The sequence below is a fragment of the Cynoglossus semilaevis genome, chromosome Z (genome assembly GCF_000523025.1).
Source record: "Cynoglossus semilaevis isolate Cse_v1.0 chromosome Z, Cse_v1.0, whole genome shotgun sequence".
Lineage (NCBI taxonomy): Eukaryota > Metazoa > Chordata > Actinopteri > Pleuronectiformes > Cynoglossidae > Cynoglossus > Cynoglossus semilaevis.
The window spans coordinates 6,013,343-6,021,727 of record NC_024328.1 but is presented as its reverse complement, the minus strand read 5'-3'; positions in this window follow the sequence as shown (position 1 = coordinate 6,021,727).

The following is an 8,385-nucleotide window of genomic DNA, read 5'->3' as shown; positions in this document are numbered from 1 at the left end:
GGGGGGGGGCCGCATCTGGTCCTGGGCCTTGAATTTGACACGTATGCACTAGAGGAAAGACCAAAGTAATTTACTTGTCCATTCTAACAAATTCATATTCAATGGTTGGAATTAAAGCTGCACCATGCTGTAAATTTCAAAACATTTTTTTTTATTCTTCTATTTATTTTTGTACATACAATGAGCAGCAAAATGGAAGGAAGTAATAAACTGAGAAACCTTACAAAAGGTAGTTGCTTCTTTATTAGAAAATATATGGCTTGACTTTTCTATTGAAAACATGCAGATTTCATACTTTCATACTTTCATACTTCGTACTATACACACACCTGATCTCTGCAACAATGAATATAAACCACACTTGGGTTTTTTTTTTTTACACCTACGCCCTAATAAACCAGAATATGAACCATGGCTTAAATTTCAGTGAAATCCTGTAAGATACTCACTTGGGTACCCGAGCCAGATGTTTGTGCCAGAGATAATGTAAAGCAATAAAAGGAGGCATTTAAATAGCATTAGGAAGCTCTGTCATTCCCAGTTTTTTGGGAGATGGCAGAGATGGTAAAACGTATTAGCAGCAACAGCTAAAAACTGATGGTGTATTCCATACTCACCATGTAAATGTATAAATATTGCACATGCATGAGTAGATGGTGGAGTACACACTGCAGTAAGGCCGGGTTATATAAATGTACTACGTATTGCATGTGGTCTCCTGAGAGCAGTGCTGACTGTGAAGTCCAACAGCAACAGGACAGACAGAGCTGAGACAGCAGTCCCACAGACCAACGACAGACCTAAGACAGCAGTCCCACAGACCATTTGGATGGATGTGAGCAGCTGAATGCTGTGGTGTTGTCCTGCAGGAGGTGGGACAGATTGCCCCACAGAGATAACAGCTTGATTAACATTCTGCTCTCTCCTGCCACTACCACAGGGTCGAGGACGGAAGGAAAGAGTTGGCCTTTATTTAATAAAAAATTCTCATGTTAGTTTTTCACAGCAGCCACAGGGACAGAAATAAAATGACAGGTACACAGTAGTATAAACAAGGCCAGTGCCAAAGGTACTAAGAGAGGTGACGGCTGGTTTTAGAAAGGGAAGCTTGGGCTGACGTCTCTCGGGTGACCAACAGCTGTGACAGGTTTATATTCTATTCTATTTTTAAATTTAGTTTTGAGGCCCTTAAAATGTTTGAAATTAGAGCAAAGATTTGTGAAAAAAACCTTTATATGTCATTGAAGTTCTGCATCAGGTTTTCATGAAGAACCATCATTACTTTTTAATTTAAAAAAAAGTTTTCACACACACACCTTTCCTGGTTGTAAGCATACGTCTAAAACGTCTCGTCCTTAAAAAACCAGACGACAGTTTATCGACCTGTCAAGGGACAAAGGTGCAAAGGGCACTTGACAATTTCTTAGAGGAAATTTCTTACAGACCCACTCTAGAATTACTGCATGTGAGGACAGTCCCAAAAGCAATGTCAAAAATAAACCTGAAGTACACTGACATTTAGTGCAGAGAGCTAAAAGATGTGGAGGCACTTGAGGTTAAGAGTTATCTGAAAACACTGATAACTGGCTGGACAAAGACCACCAAAACCCCAGATCTGACTAAAGACGGACGCTGCCCGTATTCAGTTTGGTTGAGGTTTTCTTTTAAAAGTGAACAATTTGTTCATAACAGTGATAATGAACTTGTTCTCTCCTTGATAGAACCCAACCAAGGGTTCAGTAGTTTATTCCTACTTGTAAACTGGGAGGAAAAGCAAAATTATGAACCTGATTTTTTTAACCTACTCTTTAAAATTTCATCATCCATTATAGGCACTGAAATTTCTGTTTGCATTAAAAACTCTTGGAGCATGTTAACAGATGCAGATGAAGCAGGCTGTTTCAGGCATTATCAGTGTGTCCAGCCTCCTCCTCTTCCTCCTCTGCCTCCTCCTCCCTGCTGTACAGATGCCACTGCAGCAGCAGAGCACTCTGAGGAAGATAACAGATGTCAGCACAGACATTAGAGGTTTTAAGTAGTGTTCTCCCAACCCCCGGGTCGCCTCCACAGACAAGGCCTGCTCTTCAACAGCATGGTCAGTCCAGTCGGTCGTTAAGGGGAACATAGAGGTCCACCAACTCTGTCTCCGTCTTTTCATCTGTTCTTGGTTCATTCACAAGTGATGAGGAGAGCGTTGACTGTGTTTGTCTAACAATTTGTCCACTCTGACCCATTACTGGTACATTTACTGTTATTGTTACATGTAAACATTTGAATCAGACAATCCAACTCACTTAAATATATCAAAATATACAGCACATACTATGTATGTGCTGTATACTGTATATGTGTATATGTATGCATTTATACAGTATATGTGAGAACTAAATACATATATATTTATCTATATACATAGCAATATTTTAAATACATTTTTTGTCATATATATAGGAACTACCAGTACTATTTCTTGACCCTTGTTTTGCAGTCGGAAATCATGAGAAGTCTCACAGTCATTTGTTTTACTTTCTACTCTTTCTACTAGGGTATCCCCGGTAATTTAAACAATCAGCAGATCCATTAAAGATTAAAGTTCCTGGAAATAGACGTTAATGTAAAACCTCTGCATCAATGGTACTTTTATATAGGGTGTCACTGCTGCCGATAAAAAGAATTATTATTTTTACCAAAGCTTTTTATTTTGTTTTACAGCTTTGATTTTTGATTTCTCTCCTTTAATTTATTACGTATCATTGTTTAATGTACGTTTTTACTAGTAGGGAGAAAAGAAAACCTGTTGTTACCATTAAAGTCAGCTGATAAGATGAAGACAGGACAATAATAAAGTGAGCAACCACGTTGTCGATATCTAATTTTGTCCAGTGAAAGCCGAAAAACAAGATGTCATTACAGGCGGAGTGAAAACGACGACGGCTGGACACAATGAACGGCCGCACAAAGGAAGGAATGAGTGGAAATATCATCGCATTCAACGCCTCATCTGTCACCCGTAAACAAGCAGAAGTCCTCAGCAGCACCGACCCCTGACTTATACAGACATCAATTGTATTGATTGCCAACATGTGGAGGCCAAAAGACCTTGATATGTTTCACCACCTGCACAACACCATAACCTACAGCTGTGTGAAAAAAACAAATTATTTTTTTTAAATAAATGAAACTAAATGAAATTAATTATGTGTTAAACCATTTTAAACAGAAAAATAGAAAAAAATAATTAATTAATATATTAAAATATATTATATTATTATTATATCAAAATAATATATTAAAATATAAAAATATTATTTCTTTTTCGGCATGTTGACAAAATGCATTCCAGTTTACTGTATACACAGAGTTAGCTTAACTTAATAAACCTTGGGGTCTACAATAGCTTGATTATACAACTTCAAGGAATTGAAGTAAGAACATGTCACTCATGTTTTCTCGTAGTACTGTAATACTGTACATGTACTGCCTCCATAAAGGACGAAAAAGAACAAAGAAAGATCCAGAGGAAAATAGAACAAAATCTGAAAAAAACATGATGAAATCTGAGCAGGTACATGTCAACATTCCTGTGTTACATGGTAAAATGTAAAAAGGTACGTACAGATCTGTACAAGAGACAGAAGCAGCGTCTGTTTTATCACCTGTCTAATGAACGGCAAAATCAACATCGACGTTGTCAAAAACCCAGATGTGTTTCTGTTATATGAGGAAATGTTGAAAAAAACATCATCTATACATTTTTTTTTTTTTTGTTGCTGAGACTTTACCTCAGACCTGAAGGTGGAACCACCATCTGATGCTGCTGCCAACGCAGGAAGATGACCTTATGAGCAGGAAGGAGACCACAGACAGGAGGAGAGCACATTATTACCAGAGGAACAGACTGTGCCCACCTGTCTGATTACCCAGCCGGCCGCATAATAAAACCGTGCATTAGGCTGAGAAATAGATCCAGAGAACGTCTCCGTTTTCCGTGCTCTCATCGCCATTCCTGAAGAAATTAGGATGACAACTATTTATTTATTTATTTATCTGTTCTCTTATCACTGACACACTTCACTGGTGGTGGTAAATGGAGGCGTTTGTTCATTCAGAACTGAAAGACATTTCACCGAGTGTCTCTCAGACTTTCCAGGGAAACATCCAAACGCTGGCACTGCTGACTTCTTACACTGTAGACCAGATCACCAATCAAGTTCAACCAGATCACTAATCAAGTTCAACCAGATCACTAATCAAGTTCAACCAGATCACTAATCAAGTTCAACCAGATCACTAATCAAGTTCACAGATCACTATCAACCAGATCACTAATCAAGTTCAACCAGATCACTAATCAAGTTCAACCAGATCACTAATCAAGTTCAGCTGGATCACTAATCAAGTTCAACCCGATCACTAATCAAGTTAAACCGGATCACTAATCAAGTTCAACGCGATCACCAATCCAGTTCAACCAGATCACTAATCAAGTTCAACAAGATCACTAATCAATTTCGACATCTAAACTAATAAAATAAAGCGACAAACACTATTCATCATTATTGTTTCCATTCAGTTTCAAGAAGGAAACAACATGGTTTTAACACATTAAGCTGTGGTGCAAAACAAACCAACAAACTAAGGTGGTTCAACATAAACACGATGAGCTTGTATATGTTTATAAGGATTTTTAGCATTTTAAAAAAACATAACATAAGAAATGGTCGGGTTTACATTCTTATTACTTTTTTCTGAGCTAACAGTGTCCTGTTTGTGTTGCATAACATTTGTAATGATATTTTGAGAGGTCATTTAATAATATAATTTCATAGTTTGCATTTCCAAACAAATGTGGCTAAATTAAGAAGGAATTAAAGTCCATTAATTTCGTGCACATCTCTCTCTATCTCTCTCTCTCTCTTTTTCTTTAGCTCACATTAATGCAGTGTTATTGACTTAATAACCGATAGCCTCCATACACACACCTCAATTACCAGAGGAAGGCATCCATCTTAAACTGTACCAATTTAATCAGAACATTTTTCTTATTCATTCGTTAGTAACAGCTATTAAAAAGTCAAATACACCCCCACTCCCACACCACACACACATACTGTTTTTATACTTAGCGATAACTTCACGACATACATGTTTAGCTATACCCTTAACTACCACATGCTCTAGTAATAATCCCACTGAGTCTAACTAAACCCTAAATCATATCCAAACTGAAACTCTGCCCCCCACCCACCCACTCAGGGGGGTCTTCGCAAACACAAATTGCCTTCACAGCTGTGGTATTCACACAAAAACTGTCCCCACAAGTAAGGCTATGTCAGGAACACACTCTCATATAAACACATTATAATCATGAAGGTTTGGAGCCTCGGGTCCAATTGACAGGTTTCCACAGCAAGAAATGACCAACATCATTCATTCACACATGACGTGACAAATGTGCTGTTAAGGTAAGGAAAAAAATTAAATAGTTTATAATAATAAATAATAATAAGGTGAAGAAAATGTGTCATATATATATATATATATGTATATATATACATATATATATATATATATGACACATTTTCTTCACCATGAACAAACTCATAAATCTATATCACAGTTGTATAAAAACTTCCTTTAATGTTTTAATAACTCTGAGCAAACAGAGGCAATGTACTGAATCTTTCTGTTAATGAAGCCGACCGACCGTTTTGTGGATGTAGAAAAAAGACACATCTGCAGTTTTTTTTTTACATAAAAAGACAAATGAGACATTTGACTTTACTGAGACCCCCACACAGGGTCAAAGACAGAGCATGGATCCAGTCTGTGTAGCCACCTCCATTATTTAGCAAAGACTCAATCGCCTTGATCTGACAACGTCGTCATGTGACATGAGTGTATTTACCTGTGAGAAGAGGCAGAGAGTGAGAAGAGCAGTGGCCAGGAAATCGATGAGTCTAGAAAGAAAACAACATTAAACAGCCGTCACCTCGTAAGTGGTAAACTGTCACAGGTATTTATAAAAACAGATTCTTGAAAATGTGACAAAACTGAATTATATTTTATTATAAAATTGTCTGATTTGCACTATGTTGCTGCTCCTTTGGGTCTAATCTGATTATGTCCCAGTGCATGATGGGAAACTGTCTATTTTTACTGATTTCTGACAGATGGTAATGGAAAAAAATCTTTCTGACATCCATCTATCCATCCATGTTTTGATCTCTCCATCCCTCATCAATACATCCAAATATCCATTCATCTTTTCCAACAGGAGAGAGTTGGCGATAATTATTCAAGGTCACTGAGAACTGACTATAGGACAACAGAGGGCTGTGGCTGTAACAATAGAAACAGTGGAAACGAGACTGGTGACTATACAGCCGTACTTGGAATACCAGTATTCCAAGTTAGGAGTCTGCAACTATTGCAAGATTTTGTCTTGTAATACGAAGAAACATCGAGTTACGAGTGCTCGACACAGCTCTATTTTTCCACTCGCTTGGTTATTTTACCCATTTTTATAACAATAATATAAAATGTTTTCTTAAGTATTATTATTTTATATTATCAATATATTTGTTTATATCTATGTTTCTGTTGTTCAGATAGGAGCTTAATTTACAGTATATTTATCGAGGGATAAAAAATTAATTCGATTTTTGTTATTTTTAACGGGAAAAATGCAATGGGGATACAAGCGGATTGACATATGAGTGCTGTTGTGGAGCGGATTAGAATTGTATCTTGAAGTACCTCAGTACTTTGGAATTTCATAACAATTGCAATGCAACTTGAAATTGTTCTTTACTCAACAGTGTTGTGTTCAGTACCTAATGTGACCTCAAGTCAAAGCACTAGATTTATAAAAGCATCAAAGTTCTAAATATGGATAGTGGCGTCTGTTGAGGGATTAGTTTATGTTGTATTGTATTTAACATAATATTTTGATATTATTATATTATTATTAATATCAGATTTTTATCATTCACATAAGGAGAAGAGGTGAAGATATGATTTTTTTTTTTCTTAACCTGTAACAGAGTAACAGTGTTATATGCCATAAATCTACATGCAGGCAAAGATAAATCTTAACACAGTAGTATTCATCATTTAGTATTTCACACTCATTTGATCACCCACAGACACCTGAGGTAGAAATTATACACTTGATCTTCAGTGCTGTGCTGTTTTGCTGTTAACAAGCAAACTGACAATTTAGTGTGAAATATGTTCTTACTTAGGAGCCACATGTTGACGACCCCTGGTATGTGCAGAGGACCTGATGCCATATCAGACCAGTACTGCCAAAATAAAAATAATCACTGTGGACTTATAACACCAAATGATTAAAAAGTAATTTAATCCAGATTATCTTTGTGTTTCCATGACTTTAATTGTAGACAAAGAAAAGGAACATTAGCGCTTTTTTAGAGCGATGAACACGTTGCTGGAGGATAATGAAGTTAAGTCAGAGTGGAACTAATCCTCCTGCTCTTCACTGTCATCCATTCTATGGGATAATTAACAGAAAACATCACCTGAGGTCTGCTTTATCATTCTACAAATGACTCCACAGTTAGTGCAGGAGGAGAGATACTGTGGGAGAACAAAGATGACCCAGTCCCTGTGGATTAATACTGTGTGTGGTGGTGGTGACAACGCAGGTGAGTGTGAGTGCAGAATCCTTAATCACATCTTTCCACTCTATAATTCAATCCCCTCATGATTCGCCAAAGGCATCATTTTTTCTTCCTTTTTTTGATCACTTAAAGTAAATGGACTGTTGCTTTTTAGTTCTTTGGTGAAAAGAAATATATTTTGGGAAACTTAATGTTGAAACTTAAAGAATGTGTTTTTCTTTTTTTTAGTTTCAAGCAAAACAAAAAGTTATATATATATTTTAATTAAAATGTATCTTTCTGCCAAATAAACACATATTTACAATATATGCATGGGGGGTGAAGAAAGGGGGGGGTTGAAGGGCATGTATATTAGCTATCATTAAAGGGAAAGGATAATTCTGTTACAAGTACAACAGTTTGTTGGAAAATGTCTAGGAATTTTTACACACAGTAGTATATACATGTGTAAATATATACTCAAATATATACTGCACATATATACACAAATATATATAAATGAATATGTAAATATATACTTTAATATTTGTATAAATATTGTATAAATACACACGTTTTCCATCTAAACTGACTAAAAACAAACCTTCGTCAAATTGAGGTGAAGACAACCATGAATGATTACAGCAATAATCAATAGCTGCAGCCGTGGGTATGGACCAACGTTTATAATTGGTTCAGGTGTCCTAATTGTGCACGTGGCTAATTGCGGACTCTTTCCACTACACCAATCCAAATTCTT